Source organism: Pristis pectinata, chromosome 33 (assembly GCF_009764475.1).
Source record: "Pristis pectinata isolate sPriPec2 chromosome 33, sPriPec2.1.pri, whole genome shotgun sequence".
NCBI classification, from domain to species: Eukaryota; Metazoa; Chordata; class Chondrichthyes; order Rhinopristiformes; family Pristidae; genus Pristis; species Pristis pectinata.
In genome coordinates this window covers 17,244,841-17,268,098 of record NC_067437.1, presented here as the reverse complement: position 1 = coordinate 17,268,098, position 23,258 = coordinate 17,244,841, and the positions used below count along the sequence as shown (strand labels likewise).

General features: G+C 46.9%; 1 protein-coding gene across 4 annotated transcripts in view; it reads left to right on the top strand.

Annotated features, from left to right (window-relative positions):
• The first annotated feature begins 1,105 nt into the window (after window positions 1-1,105).
• Window positions 1,106-23,258, top strand: part of LOC127585514 (beta-1,4-mannosyl-glycoprotein 4-beta-N-acetylglucosaminyltransferase-like) — a 53,809-nt gene continuing 31,656 nt past the window's right edge. Inside the window, exons 1-2 of one of the 4 annotated variants that reach the window (XM_052043032.1) lie at window positions 1,106-1,603; window positions 12,350-12,431. The gene's annotated coding sequence lies outside the window, so the exon portion shown is untranslated. Of the gene's footprint in view, window positions 1,604-12,345; window positions 12,432-17,754; window positions 17,775-23,258 lie in introns of all 4 variants that reach the window. The other 3 variants (XM_052043035.1, XM_052043033.1, XM_052043034.1) reach the window with 3 other exon arrangements.

Genomic DNA, 23,258 nt, shown 5'->3' with positions numbered 1-23,258 from the left:
AAGGTGATGAGTCGACGAGTTCTGCAGGAAGCAGCACCGATGCAGTCATCGATGTAGCGGAGAGTTTTATTTTGAGGGGGTGTTGTGCCAGAATAGACCTGGAACAAGAGCTGTTGCTAAGAAAAAGACAGGCGTAGCTCGGGCCCATGGCTCCCCCCTTGATCTACAGAAGTGGGAGGAATCAAAACACAGCTGCACAGCTGCTGCTTGATCTACAGAATTCTTCTAGTGGTCTGTCTTTTTTGGGCCAGATTCTAGCATCTGCAGCCTATCTTATCTTGATATTTCCTTAACTGTGGTTTCCCCTCCACCATGGTTGACATGGTCCTTTATACCACATTTATTTTATTGCCTGCACTTCTCCTCTCCTCTCTCCACTCCTCAACCCCCAGCACCAGCGAAAGGATAGAGTTTCCCTTGCTAAACCTTACCATCGGCTTCCACATTCAGCAGGGTTTCTGCCAGACACCACCAGACACACCTCCTTTCAGCAGTGAACATAAATAGCCTCCACCACCACTACCCCGCACCACCCCACCCCACCCCCCCGCCCCCCTGATTCACAATTCCCTGGTTCACTCTCCAATCTCCTCTAACATTCACTCTCCTTCCCAGGGAACCACAGGAGATGCAACCACTTGTCCTTCGAACCACTTTCCTTCCCAGTATCCAGGGCCCCAAACAGACCTTGTTATCCCCTTGCGCCTTATTGCCTGCCTGCACTGCACCTTCTCTGTAACTGTAACACTATTCTGCATTCTGTTATTGTTTTCCCTTGTACTACCTCAATGCACTGCTGTATGTGGAATAATCTGTATGAATGGCATGCAAAACAAAGTTTTTCACTGTACCTCGAAATAATAAACCAATATACCTTCTGCCAAAGCAGTGTTCCTTGCACTTTTGTGCAGTTTGGTGCATTGCAATCTGGTGTTCACGATGTGCTCTCCTTCTGTACTGGAGAGACAACATACAGAACGGGTGACTGATTTGCAGAACACTTCCATTTCGTCTGTATCCTGAGCTTGTCCGGTTGCCTGTCACTTTAATTCTCCACCCCACTCCTTCTCTGACCGCTCGCTTTGGTGTCCAACATTGCTCAACCTAGGCTTTGAGTGACAGCACTTCATCTGACAACGACGAAGTAGAGGTCCTCGGCATTTACCACAGAAGCAAGCCAACCATTTCCAGCTAACCCGCCTTTCCTGTTGCTTAGCAGAAGGGGCCAGTTCCGTTGCAAGGTCGGCCACCTGCAAGCTTACCGCCGGGTTTCCCTCTCCACGGCTGCCAGCAGACCCGCCGAGCAGCTCCAGCAGCTGCTGGCGCTTTGATCGCCGGCCGTGGTGTGGAGGACGGTCCAGCGGTGGGAGAGCTGTCTGAGGTGCTGCTGATCGGCTGGGGCGGCGGTGCGGCAGGGGAGCGGCCCCTTTAAGAGGCGGGGGTCCCTCTCTCTCCCCCCTCCCTCCGCACTCGGCTGGGGCGGGGACCTGCGGCCCGAGTCGCGTGAGGCGGCGGCGGCGGAGGCTGCGGACCGGCACCGGGGACCGGGAGGTGGGGACCGAGCCGGGCCGGGCCGGAGTGGGCCGGCGGCAGCGGGCGATGGGTGAGTGAGCGCCGGTGCGGGTTCCCGCGCTCGGACCCCCTCAGCCGGCATCCTCCTCCCCTCCTGCATCCCGGCCCCGGCAGCAGCACGTCTCCGGCCTGGCCCGGGCCCAAACAGCATCCACCCGAGCCCGGTCCGGCCCCCCTTCCCGCCTCCATCTCCACCGTCCGGCCCTGGCAACAGCCATCTGGTCCTGGGCCCGACATCCTCCCCCTTCTCCCTCCCTTCCCCCTTCTCCCTCCCTTCCCCCTTCTCCCTCCCTTCCCCCTTCTCCCTCCCTTCCCCTCCCCCTTCTCCCTCCCTTCCCCCTCCCCCCCTTCCCCCTTCCCCCTCCCCCCCCTTCCCCCTCCCCCCCTTCCCCCTCCCCCCCCTTCTCCCTTCCCCCTCCCCCTTCTCCCTTCCCCCTCCCCCTTCTCCCTTCCCCCTCCCCCCCTTCCCCTTCCCCCTCCCCCCCTTCCCCCTCCCCCCCCTTCCCCTCCCCCCCCTTCTCCCTTCCCCCTCCCCCTTCTCCCCCTTCCCCCTCCCCTTCTCCCTTCCCCCTCCCCCCTTCTCCCCTCTCTCCCTCTCCCCTCCCCTCCCCTTTCCGCCTCCCTTCCCCCTCCCCCTTCTCCCTCCCTCTACCCCCTCCCCCTTCTCCCTCCCTTCCCCCTCCCCCCTTCTCCCTCCCTTCCCCCTCCCCCTTCTCCCTCCCTTCCCCCTCCCCCTTCTCCCTCCCTTCCCCCTCCCCCTTCTCCCTCCCTTCCCCCTCCCCCTTCTCCCTCCCTTCCCCCTCCCCCTTCTCCCTCCCTTCCCCCTCCCCCTTCTCCCTCCCTTCCCCCTCCCCCTTCTCCCTCCCTTCCCCTCCCCCTTCTCCCTCCCTTCCCCCTCCCCCTTCTCCCTCCCTTCCCCCCCCCCCTTCTCCCTCCCTTCCCCCTCCCCCTTCTCCCTCCCTTCCCCCTCCCCCTTCTCCCTCCCTTCCCCTCCCCCTTCTCCCTCCCTTCCCCTCCCCCTTCTCCCTCCCTTCCCCTCCCCCTTCTCCCTCCCTTCCCCCTCCCCCTTCTCCCTCCCTTCCCCCTCCCCCTTCTCCCTCCCTTCCCCCTCCCCCTTCTCCCTCCCTTCCCCCTCCCCCTTCTCCCTCCCTTCCCCCTCCCCCTTCTCCCTCCCTTCCCCCTCCCCCTTCTCCCTCCCTTCCCCCTCCCCCTTCTCCCTCCCTTCCCCCTCCCCCTTCTCCCTCCCTTCCCCCTCCCCCTTCTCCCTCCCTTCCCCCTCCCCCTTCTCCCTCCCTTCCCCCTCCCCCTTCTCCCTCCTTCCCCCTCCCCCTTCTCCCTCCCTTCCCCCTCCCCCTTCTCCCTCCCTTCCCCCTCCCCTTCTCCCTCCCTTCCCCCTCCCCCTTCTCCCTCCCTTCCCCCTCCCCCTTCTCCCTCCCTTCCCCCTCCCCCTTCTCCCTCCCTTCCCCCTCCCCCTGCTCCCTCCCTTCCCCTCCCCCTTCTCCCTCCCTTCCCCTCCCCCTTCTCCCTCCCTTCCCCCTCGCCCTTCTCCCTCCCTTCCCCCTCCCCCTTCTCCCTCCCTTCCCCCTCCCCCTTCTCCCTCCCTTCCCCCTCCCCCTTCTCCCTCCCTTCCCCCTCCCCTTCTCCCTCCCTTCCCCTCCCCCTTCTCCCTCCCTTCCCCCTCCCCCTTCTCCCCCCTTCCCCCTCCCCCTTCTCCCTCCCTTCCCCCTCCCCCTTCTCCCTCCCTTCCCCCTCCCCCTTCTCCCTCCCTTCCCCTCCCCCCTCTCCCTCCCCCCCTCTCCCTCCCCCCTATCCTCCCCCCTCTCCCTCCCCCCCTCTCCCTCCCCACCTCTCCCTCCCCCTCTCCCTCCCCATCTCCCTCCCTCCCCCCCTCCCCCTCTCCTCCCCTTCCCCCCCCCTCCCCTCTCCCTCCCCCCTCCCCCCTCCCCCCTCCCCCCCTCCCCCTCTCCACCCCCTCCCCCCTCCCCCTCCCCCCTCCCCCCTCCCCCCTCCCCCATCCCCCCTCCCCTCCCCCTCCCCCTCCCCCTCCCCCTCACCCCCATCCCCCCCCCTCCCCCTCACCCCCCCTCCCCCCTCACCCCCCTCCCCTTCACCCCCCTCCCCTCACCCCCCCTCCCCCCTCACCCTCACCCCCCCTCCCTCACACCCCTCCCCCTCACCCCCATCCCCCTCACCCCCATCCCCCTCACCCCCAGTAATAGCCACTTCCCCCCATTTCTCGCCCCTCACAAGCCACTTTCCAATCTACACCCCAAACAACCTGTCACATCTCCACTCCACCATCACCCCTCACACCTCGGCCACCCACATATTCTTGCCCTTTCCCAGCAACCTCCTTACTCCACATTCTCATCCCTAATGTCCTACCTTTTCTCTCCCCCCCCCCCCCCATGTCCCTCACCTTTTCATTCCCATCTCCTGCTGAGGATCCAGACTGCTGCCCCTAACCCCTGCCCTCCTACCGCACCCTGCCCACCCTTCTACTGTTGCTGCTAACTCCTTTCATCACCTGCCACAAAACTTTCCCTAACCCTTCTACCTCCCTATCGCATGCTTCTCCCTTGATGGGGATGGCCAAACTGGCCCTGGAGTCTGTTCCTTCATGATCACAGCCAGTCTCAATATCTCCCCCACCCTGCAGGACCTGATCATTCCCATGCTCTGAGCTTGTCCCTATCCTGATGATGTTCCCCATGGCTGGTGGTCTTACTTGCTGAATGGGTAGCTGCCATTATAATTGCTCCTTGCACCTGGTGTGAATGCTCTCAGCCTGCTCTGTGAGCAAATGACGTGTTTGGTGCAAGGCTGCTTCCCGTGTGTCTCCTTGGGCTTATGCTTCAGTTCTGGAAAGAAGCTGTTCCCAGATTTTGGGCTGAGACTGGGGTGATTCTAGGGCCTACCCCTGAAAAGCCCAACTATTGTCCATAATGTGGCAGGTGACACCTTCCCTCTATTTAAAGCCAACTCTTGTCAGTAATTTCCCAAGTGCACGGAAGTTGTAGTTGTATTTGGCTGGAGGGATAAATCAATTTTATTAATGTAAACCACGTGTTGACGTGTACGCAAAAAGGCGAATGCTAACTGACTTTGGAGGGGTAAGGCCTGATGAAATGGTGGGTGAGATTTAATAGAGGATAAAGGGTGAATTGATGCATTTTGGAAGGATGAGGCTAAGCAATGTAAGCCAATGGGGGCCAAGATACCTGGGTATGTAAAAGATCCTGTGCTTTCATTCTATTTTGTTCTATTTGTGAAACAAGGAATTCATGCGCATCTTTTACGAATCATTGATTAGATCTCTGCTGGAGTTGTGTCTGGCACTGCACTTCAGGAAGGTTGCCAAGGCCTTGGGGAGGATGCCCAGATGGTTTATTGCAGTGAAGGCAGGGGCACAGCAGTTGGGGAGCAGTTTTACCCCTGGGCTAGAGCAGCACAAGGGCCCCAGAGAGACGCTGGGACATAGTCATGCTCCAAGCACCACATCTGCTCATAGAATAGGTGGGGTGCTTACATGCCAAGGACGAGAGCAGTTATCTGCAGTAATGGAGCTGGTTCTCCTCAGAGTGGAGGCGATCAAGGGGAAATTTAAGAGAGGTGTTCAAAGACCTGGAGTGTTTTGAAAAGCTAGATGAGAAACTGTTTCCAATGGCAGAAGGATTGGTGATGAGAGGACAGATTTAAGGTAATTGACAAAGGACAAGAAGGTAATGAGTATTTATTTTAAACAGAGCAAGTTACAATGATCTTGGAATTTGTATGTGTGAATTCAGCAATATACATAATAGGAAACAGAGAAATTTGCAAGTTAAGTCAGTTTATCGTTGTCGTGTACTGAAGTACAGAGGAAAAACTTGCCTTGTGTGCTATTGATACAGATCACATCAGTGCGTCAAGGATTACAAGGGAAAACAATAACCGAATGTAGTATATAGTGTTATAATAACACAGAAAGTGCAAGCCGATGTAAGGTACGTGACAGATAAATTATGTGGTCAAAGTCCATCTCATCGTACAAAGGTCTGTCCAATAGTTTTATAACAGTGGATAAGATATCTTTATTGGTCACGTATACATCGAAACACCCAATGAAATCTGGGGCTGTAATAGTGTTACGCTAACCACTACACTCCTGTGTCTGCCCATGAGCCTGGTGGTACGTGCTTTCAGGCTTTTTGTATCTCCTGCCTGATGGAGGAGATTGAAGAGGGAAGGTCCGTGTTGGGAAGGGCCTTTAATTATGTTGGCTGCTTTTCCAGGCAGAGTCCATGGAGGGGAGGCTGGTTGTTCATGATGTGCTGAGCTGCGTCCACAACTCTCTGCGCTTCTTGCAGCCTTGGGCGGAGCAGTTGCTGTACCAAGCTGTGATGCATCTGAGCAGGATGCCTTCTATGGTGCTTCAATAAAAATTGGTGCACTGTAGAAAGGGTGAGGGGGAGGTGCCAAATTTCTTTAGCCTCTTGAAGTAAAAGCCAATCAGGAGGTGGGTTAAGTGAGAACTCCTTGAAAGAGATGAGAGGTTGAATGCTCTCCTTTGGGTAACCAGCAGTTTCTGTATTATTTGGTGTACATCTGTTGTCCTGTGTCATCCACTTGTGTCTATTCAATTTCTCTTGTGCTGCTGGAGTGGGTTAATTTATGTCCTGTGTACAGACCCTGAGCCAGACATGGGTCAGCCATGGTTACGTGAGAAGACAAGTTTTAATACTTTCCATAGGTTCATTGAACAACCTGCAGTCTTTTTTAAATGTAACAGTAGCAGAGGGCTGCATTCCTTTATGTTAAGTTGAACTGTCAGGGAGATCTTAGCTGTGATCACATACCTGCAGTCAAGTCTGGAGCAGGTATCTGACATTGATGTACTGTGTCCCTGGAAAAATGTTAAAGGTCAAATGAAATCACTTTTAATTTCAACCTGCTGTAAAACTGTCTGTTACTGGGAGGAGCTAGGTTCCACTTGAAAAGGAATAATTAGAACGCTTGCTGAAATCAATTTAATATTGACTAATGAGGAGCATTAGCATGGCCAAGCAGAAGAATGACTCTTTCAGAGGCTGATTCTGGTGATCATCACAGTGCAGAACAGGTAGCCATTGAGTAGTGCTGAGTTATTAGCCACCTGGTTAACCTCCATCTGAATGAATTTTTGGATTCTTTTAAACAACTGAGTATCTAGAAGCTGAACAGTTGGGAAATTTGCTGATGTAGATTTGAAAATGGAAGATGTTCATTGAGAAAAGCAAGGATGTTGTTTGAAGAGGTGGTAGATGAATTGTACAAGGACTTTCAGAGAGTCTTTGACAAGGTATGATGTGAGATGGAGGGGAATTGAATTAGAAGTTAGAAAATTTAAATTTAAAAATCTGGCTAGAAAAAAGGCAGCTGAAAAGGAGCTATAAAACTTCCAAGGTATGAGCAGCTGCACTGTGATGTCGGTGTTCCATCTGCTGGACTTGTCTGAGAAGGATGTAACATAATGCATGAAATAGAAGATCTTCAGTTAAGGTCTACAGACATAATTCAGTGTAGACCTTAAGCTCCTCATGCCTGCTCTACCATTCGGAAAGATCACAGTGGATCCTTTACCTCAGCACCACTTTCCTGCACTAATCCCTTAGTATTGATTCCCTTTATCTTTTAAAAAAATCTATTGGTCTCTGCCTTGAATGTGTTTCTGCTTTGAGGGTGGCAGAAGTAAGATTGAGAGGTAAGATTAACAGTATTAAAGTAAGATTGAGAAGCAGAGGAAATTATAAAGAGATCTGATAAACTGGTGGGTTGGGTGAAGAAGGTTGTAGCTGTAATTCGGTCAACAAATGTGGGGAGTACACTTTGCTTTCTGAAAAGCAATGAGTATAGGAAGGTTCTGTGGAAGAGCAGCTTGTAATGCAGTTTGCAAAACATTAAATGCTAGACCATTTTGTTTTACAAAGATGATGGAATATTAGTCTTTGAGGCATAGAATATAAAATGTTGTGATGTAAAGGTGAATCATCTTAGAGCATCTTGCTATAACAGCACAGTGAAACATTGGAAGGATGAGGAAGGAATAGTGAGGTTCTGCAACATTTCAACAGAAAGCAGTCTGGTATGATGAAATAGAAATACAAAGCAAGCTGAGAAAATTAACATGTATACAATGGAGAAAACTAAGGGGTTATTTAGTGGAGACTTCTAAAACTATGACTTCATGTTAAATGCATCACATAAATGTGTTAACAAGGTTTGACACAGGACAGGTGTAACATCGAACTGGAGCTTATGATTCCTGAGCCATAGAGATAGGAATTAAGGAGATTTTCTGTTTTATTAATGCAGCACTGAAATGGGCCCTTCGGCCCAAATCATCCAAGCCAAACATGGTGCCCACCTAAGCTAGTCCCATTTTGGCCCATATCCCTTTAAACCTTTCCTATCCATGTACCTGTCCAAATGTTGTTATTGTACCTACCCCTACCACTTCCTCTGGCAGCACATTCCATATACACACCACCTTCGTGGGGAAAAAGTTGCCCTCGGGTCCCTTTTAAACCCATCCTCTCTCACCTTAAACCTGTGTCATCTTGTTTTTTGGTTCCCTTTCCCTATCTATGCCCCTCATGACTTTATATACCTCTATAAGGTCACTCTTCAGTGTCCTACATTGCAAGGAATAAAATCCAAGGCTGCCCAACCTCTCCCTATAAACTCAGGCCCTCGACTCCTGGCAACATTCTCATAAATCTTATTTGCACTCTTTCCAACTTGATGATTTCTTTCCCATAACACGTTTTCTTTCCCATGACCAAAACGATACTCCAGGTGTGGCCTTGTCAATGTGGTATACAACTGTAACATAATGTCCCAACTTCCATACTCTGTCTGCCGAAGGCCACCTTCACCACAATGTCTACCTGTGGCACCACTTTCAGAGAACTATGTACATGCACTCCTAGGTCCCTCTGTTCCACAACACTCCCCAGGGCCTGACCATTCACTGTACAAGTCCTACCCTGGTTTGACTTCCCAAAATGCAACACCTTGCACTTAACTGAATTGAAAGCCATTTGCCAATCCTCAGCCCACTTACCTAGCTGATCAAGATCCCCCTGTAATCTTTGATAACTTTCTTTCACTGTCTACGATACCACCTATTTTAGTATCATTCACGAATCCTAACCATGGCTTGTACATTCTCATCCAAATCATTTATATAAACAACGAACAACAAAGGTGCCAGCATCGATCCCTGTAGCGCACCACTAGTCACACATCTCCAGTCTGAGAAGCAACATTTCACCATCACCTTCTGCTTCGTACCATTGAGTGTTCTAAAGGGAATAACTTGGAGAGGTTTAAGGAGCGAGTTCCATCCTTGGGGCATTGGGAGGCTGCCAAATGTGGGGTGATGGAAATCTGCAAGAGTCAAGAGTTGGAAAGTGTAAAAGCCATGGAGGGTTTTAAAAACAAGGTTGGGAATTTAAAATCAGACTTTGCTGATGGTTTCTAGGGGCAATGAGGGTCGGAGTCATTGACTAAGGAGTAGAGTTGGCAGAGTCCAAAGACAAACAATCTTTCAGTACCCAACTTCCCTTTCTTGTCCAAGAGCTGTATGTGTGGCTGCCAACCCCATGCTCACCTTTCCTACAGCTCTTGACTTTGTGTCCTCGTTGGGTTTCTGCCTGTGCCCTGACAATAGAGCAGCCCTTTGATTTGTCTGTATCCTTTGAAGTAATTGACATCACCCTCCTCTTTGCCACCATCTGAATGGGTGTGCACTCTGTTGGGTTCAGTGGGTCGTCGTGTCGTGCCGTTCCTATCTATCAAGTCAAAGCAATGTAGTAGCTTCTCTTCCTGCTCCAAGATGATCACCTCTAGAATCTCCTCAAAATTTTACTTGGATTTTTGCATCTCTGATTTCCTTTGCTGCTGTTTTGGTAACTGTGTCTTTAGTTGCTTTATTCTGTGCTCTGCAATTTTTGGAATCATGAAATGGTACAGCAGAAAAGGAGGACATTCGGTCCATTATGTCTGTGCCAGCTCTCCATCAGAGCATAGCATGGCACATTTTTCTGCACTGTGTATTTATACAATTCCCTTTTAGGCCATAATGGAATCTGCCTTCACCCATCTGCAGGCATCGCAATCCAGATTTCAACCACACACTTCATCAAAGATTTTCTTCGTATCACTATTAATTCTCTTACCTTTTACTTTCTAACTCTAGTCCTTGATTGCTTCATCAACTGAAATGCCCCCCATTATCCTCTCTGTCCAAACCACTCATCGTTTTATGTACTTTGTCAAATCTCCCCTCAATCTTCTTTTCAAAGAAAGCAGTCCCAACCTCTAATCTCTCCTTGACACTGTGGTCCCTCATCCCAGCAGCTTTCCTCATAAAGCTTCTCTGGACTTTCTAATACCTTCAATCTTTCAACTGGAATTGAACACAGTACTTCAGATGAGGCCAGACAAGTGTTTTATAAAGGATCAGCATGACTTCCCTGTTGATGTATTCTGACTTTAATGATAAAACCCAGAATTGTGTAAGCCTTATTAACCTCTTTCTCAATCCTTCTTGACACTTTCTTGTACCCCCCCCCCCCCCGTTCCCACTGCTTCCACGCCCCTTGTACAACTGCATCCTTTATTCTGTGTTGCCTCTCCTCATCCCTCCTACCAAAATGCATCACCTCACATTTCTTGGCATTAAACTTCAGCTGCCATATGTTTGCCCATTCCGCCACCCTGTGAATATCCTGCTGCAGTTTATCACTATCCTCTTGACAGACCACAGTTGCGAGGAGAGATTGGATAGGCTGGGATTGATCTTGCTGGAACAACCCCATCTAGGTCACTAATATAAAGTGAAGAAAGCAATGGCCCAAACATCGATCTCCAGGAATGCCACTACTCACCTTCCTCTAGTTCAAAGGAAAACATTCATTACAACGCTCCATTGTCAGTTACTTAGCCAACTTTATAAGCATGCTGTCAATGTGCCTTTTATGCCATGAGTATCAAGTTTGCTGATAACCTTCTTGTGTTGCACCTTGTCAGAAGCTTTGGAAGTCCATGAACACCACATTAAATATATTGCCCTCATCTATTGGTTACCTCATCAAAACAAAAACATTGTCAAATTGGTTCAACACGATTTTCCCAGAACAAATCAGTGCTTGCTTGCCTTGATCAGTTTTCCTCCAGGTGACCATTAGCCCTGCTTTGAATCAATGTTTCCAAAAGCTCTCTTGCCATGAGGTTAAAGTGACTGGTCTGCAGTCACTGGGCTTATCCTTGCTCCCTTTTCTGAACAAGAAGTAATATTCAACACTCCAGAGCTCTGCCCTTCCCCCTACTCCCACCCCCACCCCTCCCTTGCACCTCATTCCCATATCCAAAGAGCAGTGAAAGATTATGGTCAGTGCCCTACCCCTATGATTTCTGTTCTACTTCCATCAATTAATCCTATCCATTTCTGTTGACTTCAGTTAACCCAGCTGTTCTCATGTCTCCGTGCCGTCAATATGTGGTGGAGGGTTGATTTTTTTTCTCACTTGAAGTCTGTAACAAATGGTGTACCACACGGATCAGTGCTGGGATCTTTGTTGTTTGCCATATTATAAATGACTTGGTTGAGAATGTCCGTAGTTCAGTAAGTTCACAAGACAAGGGAGCAGAAGCAGGCCATTCGGCCCATCGAGTCTGCTCCAAGGAAAAGAGAAAAAAAGAAATGAGGAATGGGGGTGGGGTGAACCTATTCTAATCCTAATTTCCGGCCTTATCCCCATATCCCTTGATACCCTGACTATTTAGATATCTATCTATCTCCTCCTTGAACGCCCCCACTGATCTGGCCTCCACTGCTGTATGTGGCAAGGAATTCCACAAATTCACCACCCTCTGGCTAAAGAAATTTCTCCTCATCTCTGTTTTGAAACTGCTCCCTCTAATTCTAAGATTGTGCCCTCTGGTCCTGGACTCACCCACCAAGGAAAACAGCCTAGCCACATCTACTCTGTCCTTTCCTATCAACATTTTAAATGTCGCTATGAGGTCCCCGCTCATTCTTCTGTACTCCAGTGAGTACAGTCCAAGAGCTGACAAACGCTCATCATACGTAAGCCCTTTCATTCCTGGAATTATCCTCGTAAATCTCCTCTGAACCCTCTCCAACGTCAGCATGTCCTTCCTAAGATGTGGGGCCCAAAACTGTGCACAGTATTCCAAATGAGGCCTCACTAGTGCCCCGTAGAGCCTCATCAACACTTCCATACTTTTATACACTATACCTCTCGAAATGAATGCCAACATAGCATTCGCTTTCTTTACCACCGATCCGACCTGGTGGTTGACCTTTAAGGTGTCCTGCACAAGTACCCCCAAGTCCCTTTGTACTTCCGTACTTTGAATTTTCTCTCCTTCTAGATAATAATCTGCCCGCTTATTTCTGTTCTCAAAGTGTACAACTGCACATTTCTCAACATTGAATCTCATCTGCCATTTCCTTGCCCATTCTCCTAAACTGTCTAGGTCTCTCTGCAACCTTCCTATCTCCTCAATACTCCCTACTCCTTCACCTCTCTTGGTGTCATCCGCAAACTTAGCCATGAAACCATTTATTCCATCATCCAAATCGTTAATGTACAAGGTAAAAAGGAGCGGCCCCAACACCGATCCCTGCGGCACACCACTAGTAACCGGTAGTAATTTAGTCGTTTTAAATTCAGTTCCTTCCTTCTCTACATTCTCAGCATCTCTAAATGAATCTTTTCCAAGGCAGAAATCTTCAAAAAATTTGCAAATCGTGGATGGCCGGATCTATAAAATACACTGGGACGTTCCAGAAATGCCAAATGATTTGGGTACGTTTCCTTAATTCAAATGAGTTTTTCATGCTTTTAAATTGTGAATAGCAATCTTACAAAGAACATTTGCATTCTTGTGATGTAGGATAACGGCAGAGATTGGCTGTGATGCCATAATGATTGAGTGATGTCAGAATGGATATGTTCCCTCTAGGTAACCAGCTGTTATAAATGTTTTGCTTGAACACTTGCTGCTTTTCAAACTGCAGGTCAGAAATTCCCCATGGTTCATTTGTAAGTAATATGGTATCCAATGCCCTGGAAAGATGTATCATGTATAGATACCATGGAGCTATGAGGTATTTTTCTTAAATCGATATATTTTTAATATTCAGGGGAATTGAGGTGGAAGATGGTCATAGTTTTGTTGAAAGGTGGAGAAGCTGCAGTGACCCTGTGGCCTTCTCCTTGTTTCTTATGGCCTTTTGGACGTTTGAGCCTGCTAAAAGCTTCCCAAATAAGTTTATAACGTGCAAACATTGCCTGTTCAGTATCAGTGAACTGTTAGAGCTTATACCAGGGTCTGTCTAGCATCTTGGAATTGCAACTGTCAATGATTCAGCTGTCTTCAAAATGCAGTACAATTACCTGCCTAGGCTACTGTGACAGCACCTCTCAATCCTGTGACCGCTACTGCCAAGTGGGACAAGGGCATCAGGTGCAGGGAGCACCAGCACATGCTGGCTCCGTGACAAGTAAGGACAGTGTGCGACTTGGAAATGTATTGTCCCTGGGATAAAAGTACCTGAAGCAAAAGGACTGCAGTGGTTCAAACAGGTTGCTCACCACCACGATCTCGAGGGCAGTTAGGGATGAACTTGCCAGCATTCTCGTGTCCTGATAAATGAATACATTAAAAGAAAATTTAACCTTGATGCTGTGTGCAGTTAAGGAAAATGGCAACACTGAAAATATAGAGCAAGGCACACACCAGTAATGTAAGTACTGCTGAGGGGAACGACAAGAGAATATAGAAAAGTTGCATATAGTTCATTCCAAACTTTTTGATTTTTTTTAATGTATTTTCATTCTGAAGTAATAACATGGTCTACAGTTAATGAGGAAAATAAGGTTAGCGATGTACCATCAGGGAGTGAATCAGATAAATATGCAGGTAATGGGTTTGGAAATGGCAAAGGTATTGGCTGGATTGCATTTGACTGAACCTCGTGGCTGCATTAACCTTTCGTTGCTGTGGGGCTCCTCAGGCCATGCCAGAACCACTGCTGCTGTCAGAAGACCCTTTCCTTGCTTCCAATGTCTCCGATCAGAGAGATTTAGTAATATTTGAAAAGATTTTAAATTTGGTAACATTTAAGAAAATTAGCTTTACATTTGATGGATATTTAATACTACAGTTATTAATTAAAATAAATATTTTAAGCCAATTACTGTTTTGATGATGTTCAGCAATCCCATTCAAATGAATAGGGCCTCATAGACAGCCAGTTATGGCTGGCGTAAAGCTGATGAGCCAATTTCAGTACAGTTAAGAGGTGTTTTTTTTGATGGGAAGTCTAAAGACCCCATGCCATCCTTGCAGAATAAGTGTAGGAATGCAGTAGAAGAGCAAAGAGCTGAGGTTGTGTGTTCACAGCTCACAGAGAAGCATGCAGCTTCAGTAAGTGCTTATTGTTACAGCCTTAGTAAGATCACACAATGTGGTGCACAAACAAAGCTTTTCACTATCTGTGTATATGTGACAATAATAAACAAATTACCAATTACAGGAAAAGGTGCAAAATAGATTCAGAATGGAATCAAGCCCTTTGACCCACCAAGTCTTTGCTAACTTTGCAGGCACGGTAGTGTAGCGGTTACAATAATGCTTTTCATTGCCTGGGCTTGTGCAGAACTGAACTGAATATCTTGGTGGGGTCTGTCTGTGTGAAGAATGCCTGGAACAGCCAGCTACCTTGTTCGGACCTGTCTGATGTAGTACTCAACTTCTAATATTCAAATACAAACTGTTGGAATATTTCAAATGTTTGGCCATACTGCCACTTCTAGTAATTTAACTTTATCTAGTGCCAGCACCTTGCCTAGTTCTCCAAAGTTAACTACCCTTAACTACCTGTGTGGGACACTATTGTTTGCACTGGATTATACACTTCTGTGTTTGTTAATTTAGGGGCTGTAAACAGAATTTAGTGTCTATCCCTACTTGCTCTTGAATAGGTGATGGTGATCCTTGGCCTTAAGCCACTGCAGCCTTTGTGATGGTGTTCCCACACAACTAGTGTCCTGCCCACTGCAGCTACAATGTACTGTGGAAGGTGGTGAATGAGGGAAATTCAAGATTTAAAAAAAACAAAGCTGAAAGCATGTGGCAGGACATAGCAATCTGTCATTAAAATCAAAAGCTAGAACTACCAGCAGGTCAGTTAGCACTTGCTGAGAGAGGAAAACTTCAGTCAATGTGACAGGCGGGTGATCTTGCATCAAAACCAGCTAAGGCTGCATATCTGAAACTTGGTGTCCCTCCCTATTCGTTTTTGAGAAGGTGACCTTGAGCTAGTTCATTCCTTCTGATAAAGACTCTCCCACAAATTCTCATGAAAGCATTGTGTCACAACTTTTATCTGCATTAGATCACAGACAAACATTCCAACTATTTTCTCCACCCCTCCACTTCTATGCACTTTCAAACTCATTTGTTTTCTCTTTTTTTGTCTAGTTCTGATCACTGACCTGAAACATTTCCAGTTTCCTTCTCTACCAAATGCTAAACAACCTGCTGAGTATATACACTTTATTTTTACTTCAGATTTCCCATGTTAAGTTTTTTGATATTTTAGTTACTGTTGTGTTTGGAATATTGCTTCATTTGTTTTGGAACAGCAGATACTCTATTAAATGGGGCAAATTCCACTGCATGGCCAATTTGTGCTGAGTCTGCCTCTCATTGTTTCACTTAACCACGGTGTAGTGATTATTCCAGCTAAACTTCCAGTCAAAAATTTGCTTAGATGTGGATGGTGGGTTTTTTGGCATTGGTAACCTGTGGAATGTGAAGGTGTTTCTGATTTGTTGACTGATGAATGTTATCCTTTAGATCTGTGTCAGTTTGGTCATGTCTTGACCAGTGTAGGAAAGAGTCACCTCATTATCTGCAATGTTGCAAATGGGACTGAACACTGTAGAATCAATAGCAAATGTCCCCATGTTTGACTTAATGATGGGGAGAATGTCTGCTGCATGATGAGAGAATACAAGGTAAATGGCCGGACTCTTAGCAGTGTAGAGGAACAGAGGGATCTTGGGATCCACGTCCATAGATCCCTCAAGGTTGCCATGCAGGTCGATAGGGTTGTTAAGAAGGCATATGGAGTGTTGGCCTTCATTAGTCGGGGTATTGAGTTCAAGAGCTGCGAGGTGATGTTGCAGCTGTATAGAACTCTGGTCAGACTACACTTGGAATATCGTGTTTAGTTCTGGTCGCCTCATTATAGGAAGGATGTGGAAGCTTTAGGGTGCAGACGAGATTTACCAGGATGTTGCCTGGATTGGAGAGCATGTCTTATGAGGATAGGTTGAGCAAGCTAGGGCTTTTCTCTTTGGAGAGGAGGAGGATGAGAGGTGACTTGATAGAGGTGTACTAGGTGATAAGGGGCATAGATCGAGTGGACAGTCAGAGACTTTTTCCCAGGGCGACAATGGCTAACATGAGGGGGTATAATTTTAAGGTGATTGGAGGAAGATATAAGGGGGATGTCAGGGGTAAGTTTTTTTTACACAGAGAGTGGTGGGTGTGTGGAACGCACTGCTGGCAGAGGTTGTGGGGGCAGATACATTAGGGACATTTAAGAGACTCTTAGATAAACACATGAATGCTAGAAAAATGGAGGGCTATATGGGAGGGAAGGGTTAGATAGATCTTAGAGCAGGATAAAATGTCGGTACAACATTGTGGGCTGAAGGGACTGTGCTGTGCTGTAGTGTTCTACATAAAAATTGCAGAAATTTACAACTTTAGAGTGGTGGTAGTGATGAGATGAGATCTTTATTAGTCACACGTACATCAAAACACACAGTGAAATGCATCTTTTGTGTAGTGTTCTGGGTGCAGCCCGTAAGTGTTGCCACACTTCCGGTGCCAACTTCCTAAACTGTACATCTTTGGAACGTGGGAGGAAACCAGAGCACCCTGAGGAAACCCACACAGGCACAGGGAGAACCTACAAACTCCTTACAGACAGTGTCAGGAATTGAACCCGGGTTGCGGGTTCTGTAATAGCATTACATTAGCTGCTGCACTACCGTGCCTAAGGTTTATATCAATAATGGGCCAAAGCTGCATGGTAATGGCTACGAAGGAATGTTTCCAGTACGGATTAGTAAGAGAACCAACAACGCAGCTCCCGGAATGACAAAAGAGGTGGGGAAGTGATAAAAGAAGAAAAGGTGTTTGACACATCAAAGACTAAATGGGTGACCTATGATTAAAGGCAAAAGGCATAGGTGGAATACTAAATATGTGCTTTGTGTTACACCCTACCAAGTAAAAGGATGGTATCAAAATCTGTGGAAGAGTAAGTAGCCAAGATGAAGGAAGTGGAAATTGATGTTTGAAGTTTGAGTTAGAGGGAGCCAGCGTGGACTTGTTTAAGGCACACAGTGTTTGACCAATCCATTCGTGTTTTTTTGACATGGATGTAACTTGTATGGATTTTCAGAAGATGTTTGAAGTTCCACATGTTTGATTAGCAAAACCTGAGGCCCGTGGAATTAAAGGATCGATTAAAAACGTGGATGAGAAATTGGCTTAAAGGCAGAAAGCAAGATTGGTGGTAAATGGTGTTTTTCAGATAGGAGGATGCTGTACCCTCTTGGAGTCGATGCTTTAATGACTAGCACTTAGGTGTACAGAATAACATTTCCAAATTTGCAGATGAAGTGAAGCTTGGAATTGTGGTAAAGTGGGGAGGATGGGAACAGACAGCACAAGGACTGAGGTTGGCTGAATGGGCAGAAAAATGGCAGCACAGAGAATGGTGAAGCGTTACACTCTCTTGAAAGCCTGAACGCACGTACCACCAGGCTAAAGGACAGCTTCTGTCCCGCTGTTATAAGACTATTGAACAGTCCCCTATTACGATAAGATGGACTCTCGACCTCACAATCTACCTCATTATGACCTTGCACCTTATTGTCTGCCTGCACTGCACCTTCTCTGTAACACTTTATTCTGCGTTCTGTTCTTGTCCCTTGTACTACCTCAATGCTCTGTTGTAATTAAATGATCGCAATAAATGGCACAGAAAACAATTTTTCACTGTACCTCAGTACGTGACAATAATAAACCAATTTACTTTCACAGGTAGGAAGAGGGCAGACATTGTAAGCTAAGTGGCAGTATTCCAAAGGGTATGCAGGAACAGAGGGATCTGGGTGTACAAGGGCATAAATCCTTGAGGAGCAAGGTATGCTGAATGAGTGGTTAGTAAATCAAATGCGATCCTGGGATTTATAACTAGAAGCACAGAGTACAAAACCATGAAGTTATTTTGAACCCACATAAAACACTGTTTAGGACACAACTGTAGTATTGCATCCGATTCTAGGAGTCGCACTTCAGGAGGGATGTGAAGGTCCTGGAGAGGGTGTGGAGAGGTTTTAATGGAACAGTTCCGGGGATGGGACTGCATAAACTAGAGTAACAAAGGTTGGGAGAAGAATCAAGATGGATCAGATGTTGACTGGCTTGGATTAGGTGAATAGAGGAAATCTGTTACTGTAAGTGGATGATTCAAAGACTAGAATGCCAGATTCAAAATGCTGTGCAAAAGGTTTAAGGGGATGTGTGGGGGAGGTGGGGAACCTCTGCACAGAAAGCTGTTGTGCTTTGAAACCTGCTGCTATAGGGATTTGAATCAGGGTTTCAAAATGAGTTTGTATAAGCATTTGTAAATACTTTGAAACTCTGAGGAAAGAATGGGGAAAAGGAGCCTGCATTTGATTGATGGGCTGAATGGCTTCCTGTGGTGTTATTGTTGTATGACTATGTACTGCTGGGTTCTAGAGCTTCTCGTGTTTCCAGAGCACTTGATTTCTTTGTACAGATACAAATGTTTGTCCTTTTCAAACCTACAACTTTTCTGAAGAGGTAATTTAAAGTAATAAGGCAAGGAATTTCATTGCACCCTGGTGTATATAACAATAAACTAATGTGAATCTGAATCTAAACAGGGGAGTGCCAATGGATGTTATTTATGTGGGGCCCCAAAAAGGTATTTAATTATTCTGAAATTTTTCACTGTAGCTGAACCAGTTTCTTAAATCATATTGATTTAAGAAACTGGTTGTACAACAGTCTTTAGTGAGTGGGGATAATGGTAGGTTCTAAAATAGGTAGGGTGTGACCAGTGCGATCCTGGGAAGATCTGTGCTGGATCTACAACTGTTTGCTTCATTAATGTGACTAGGATGATATAGCAAGTTGCATCTAAATTTGCCAGTGATGAAGGTGGACAGTATTTTAAGCACTATAGATGGAAGCATTAAATTACAAGCATATAGTAATTGAAAAATCAGGAAAATGTTAAGTCTAAGACTTTGGGGCTAAACAGTAAACTTTATACAAGGACAAGGTTGACGTAATAGGGGATTTGTAAAGAATATAGCTAGGAGTTTCCAAGCCTCTTGCGTTGGACAAATGCTATCGTACAAATCAGCGTTTTTCCTGCTTGCCAATGCTGTTTGAATTTGTTTCCCTTCCCTCTTGATCTTTTGGTCCTTATGCAGTCATTCCAGGGGCTCCACTGACTTTTGTCTGTCATCTCCAATGAAAATAAGATTAAAAACACAGGACTTTTATTAACCTCGAAGCTGTTCATTCCACAATGACTAAAACTGGGTGTTAGGGGACAGCAAAATGAGCTGCTTTATTATCTGTCTGTTCTTCACTCAGCCATGTGAAACTGGTCTGTCCTTTTCTTTGCAGGTAGTTTCTTTAGCAGTTATACATCTCCAGTGGCATATGAAATGCATCAATATGACCTGCAGTAAATGTAATGCTCCAATACACTGTACATTAGTGGACAAGGCACCAGAACAGCTGGAATGGCAGTGAAAGGCACCAAGAAGTGGGGAGGAACTGGGCCGATTTGTAAATAAGAGGCTGATTCATGACAGCTGCCAACTGTATAGGAAAATAGAATCAGAGGATTTTGCAGCTTCTGTGGGTGTGGCAGTGTTTTGTAAAGACTGATTATGGTTTTAAACAGGACCGGGGGAAAAAATCCACTTGAAAGAGATTAATAACCAAATTCTGCAGTCTTGCTTTAGAAAGCATCAAGCTTCTAATACAATTCAGTGGCTCGTGGAGAGTAAGAGGGGATCCAGGAATTGTTTAGGGAATGCAGAAGTGGCAAGCAAGTTTGAATAGCGTTTTGGATTGAAACACATATAAGGTTAAGGTGCAGCTTAAAACTCTGCTGCAGGCTCTGTAGTTAAGGTCATTCTGTGCAAGCCCAGGTGCCGAGTGTGGGACAGCCGATTGGATTGCAGAGACTGCTGGGTGACAGGCTGAAGCTCAACGAGAACCAAGCTGCAACAGGTGTGAGAAGCTGAAGTAAGTCAGCGACTGGCGAGGTGGACAGGATGGACTGAGCTAGCTGCAGGGCTGTAAGATGCTGAACTGGATTGAGGCTGAAGCAGTGTCGAGATTTCCACGGGTTGCATAAAGGCCAGCGTTCAGTAAGGCTAGTGAGGTCTGTAATTGGACAAGAGGGAATTGAAGATAATTTGCTTCACTAGCCTAAGGCTCCGCAGTTTTCATCTTGCCAGATATTTTTGATAAACGTTTCTTCTTTCTGCCAGTTTCTTAACCAATAACTCTCAAACCTGATTCTACAGTAAATGTTGGGGCTATAGCTTGCACTTCACTGATGCCCTAGAAAAATATTTCCTCCACTCAAACCCTCGCTGCCAGTCCTTGGCCAGTGTGCTTTGTCACTGCTGTATACCCGGCACGCGGAGACATCTCTACTCTTCCATTTTATCAGAATCTCTTGTGTTGTGTGAGTGAGTCACTGTATGCACACTGTGCTCTTGTTTGGGGTTGACTTTCCCGGGGTGTCTGGTCACACTGAATGAATTGGAGCAGCAGCGAGAGGTGTAACTCAAGGATGGTGAGAGAGACCATGTGAAAGAAGGCATTGTGCATGTAAAGGCTCTGGGTCCGATTGGGAAGCCAATAGTCACTGGAGGCTGTGAAGCAACAATGGTCATTTTGTTTTGCATGAAAATGAAAGCTTCCTGTTCTCAGCTAGTTAGTTATTCATTGCTTGCTAGTTTGCTGGGACCCCTTACTGACCCCTTGCATATCAGAAAGCTCAGTTACAGGTTGAGCTCTGGAAGATGGACAGACTGAGCTAATAGCTGTCCAGTCCTTTTCTCACTCGTCAGTGTAAGCTTCTTGGGCAGTCCGCCAGGATCAAGGATTACTTGCATCCTCTCCACAGTTTTGTTCTGAGGTGGTTTATGAGGCTAACATGGGAACTGTAAACTATTCCACAGTTTGGCAGGTGCTTGAAGGGGCTTGCAAGTGGGTGGTTTGTGAGGTGGTGCATTCATCTTCACAGCTCATGAGGTGTTGAACTGAAGAAGAATACAGTTGTACAAAGCAAGGTTCCAGGAACAACATGGGGATAAAAGACTGGTTAATCTGTGTCACTAACATTGGCTGCAAAGTAATAATCCACAATGGAGGGAAAGCTATCTCCGTCCCGCTCCACTTTCTTAATTTGGTGCTTTGGCAATTGTTACTTGGCTTATATTGGTAATTGGTTTATTATAGTTACACATGCCAAGACTGAAAAACTTTTATTTGTATGCCATGCAGTCAAAACATTCCATATATGGGTACATCAAGGTAATACGAAAGGGAAGGTTGTTGAAGGGTCGTATTGGTTGTTGAAGGGTTGTATTCTGAGTGGAGGTCGGTGACCAGTGGTGTACCTCAGGAATCTGTACTGGGACCCTTACTATTTGTGATTTTTATAAATGACCTGGATAAGGAAGTGGAGGGGTGGGTTGGTAAATTTGCGGATGACACGAAGGTTGGGGGTGTTGTGGATAGCTTGGAGGGCTGTCAGAGGTTACAGAGGGACATAGATACGATGCAGAGTTGGGCTGAGAAGTGGCAGATGCAGTTCAACCCAGATAAGTGTGAAGTGGTTCATTTTGGTAGGTCAAATACATTGGCGAAATATAGTTTTAATGGTAGGACTCTTGGCAGTGTGGAGGATCAGAGGGATCTTGGGGTCCGAGTCCATAGGACGCTCAAAGCGGCTGCGCAGGTTGACTCTGTGGTTAAGAAGGCATATGGTGTATTGTCCTTCATCAATCGGGGAATTGAATTTAGGAGCCTTGAGGTATTGTTGCGACTATATAGGTCCCTGGTCAGACCCCACTTGGAGTACTGTGCTCAGTTCTGGTCGCCTCACTACAGGAAAGATGTGGAAGCCATAGAGAGGGTGCAGAGGAGATTTACAAGGATGCTGCCTGGAATGCAGAGCATACCTTATGAAAGCAGGTTGAGGGAACTTGTCCTTTTCTCCTTGGAGAGACAGAGGATGAGGGGGGACCTGATTGAGGTGTATAAGATGATGAGAGGTATTGATAGGGTAGATAGTCAGAGGCTTTTCCCCAGGGCTGAATTGGTGGCCACAAGAGGACATAGGTTTAAGGTGCTGGGGAGCAGATATAGGGGAGATGTCAGGGGTAAGTTGTTTTTTTACTCAGTGTGGTGAGTGCATGGAATGGGCTGCTGGAGATGGTGGTGGAGGCTGATACGATAGGGTCTTTCAAGAGACTGTTAGATAGGTATATGGAGCTGAGTAAAATAGAGGGCTATGGGTAAGCCTAGTAATTTCTAGGGTAGGGACATGTTTGGCACAGCTTTGTGGGGCGAAGGGCCTGAATTGCGCTGTAATTGTTCTATGTTCTATGTAATGCAGAAAGAACATAAGTTAATCAGATAAATGTGTTTACAGCATGATGTAGATCAGCTGCAGATGTGGGCAGAGCAATGGCAGATGGAGTTCAACCTGGATAAATATGAGGTGTTGCACCTTGGTAGGACTAATGTCAGGAGGTAGTACACTCTTAAGGGCAAGACCTTAAGTGTTGAAGAGCAGAGAGACCTTGGGGTGCAAGTCCACGACTCATTGAAAGTGGCTACACAGGTAGACAGGGTGGTTAAGAATTATGGAATGCTTGCATTTATTAATCGAGGTATTGAGTACAGGAGTCAAGAAGTTATGATGCATCTCTATAGAACTCTGGTTAGGCCACATTTAGAGTGTTGCGTGCAATTCTGGTCTCCTCACTACAGGAAGGATATCGAGGCTTTAGAGAGGGTGCAGAGGAGGTTTACCAGGACGCTGCCTGGATTAGAGGGCATGTGCTATCAGGAGAGGCTGGACGAACTTGGGCTCTTTTCTCTGGAACGCTGGAGGCTGGGGGTGATCTGTTGGAAGTGTATAAAATTATGAGGGGCATTGATAGGGTGGACAAGCAATATCTTTTTCCCATTATTGAGCGATCCAATACCAGAGGGCATGCATTTAAGGTGAGAGGGGTTAGGTTCAGAACAGACGTGAGGGGTATGTTTTTTACTGAGGGAGTGGTGGATGCCTGGAATGCATTGCCTGATAGGGTGGTGGAGGCAAATTCATTGGGGGATTTTAAGAGGGGCTTGGATAGACACATGAATGAGAGGAAAATGGAGGGATATGGGCAGGAGGGATTAGCTATGTCAGCACAACATTGTGGGCTGAAGGGCCTGTTCTGTGCTGTACTGTTCTACGTTCTAGACAA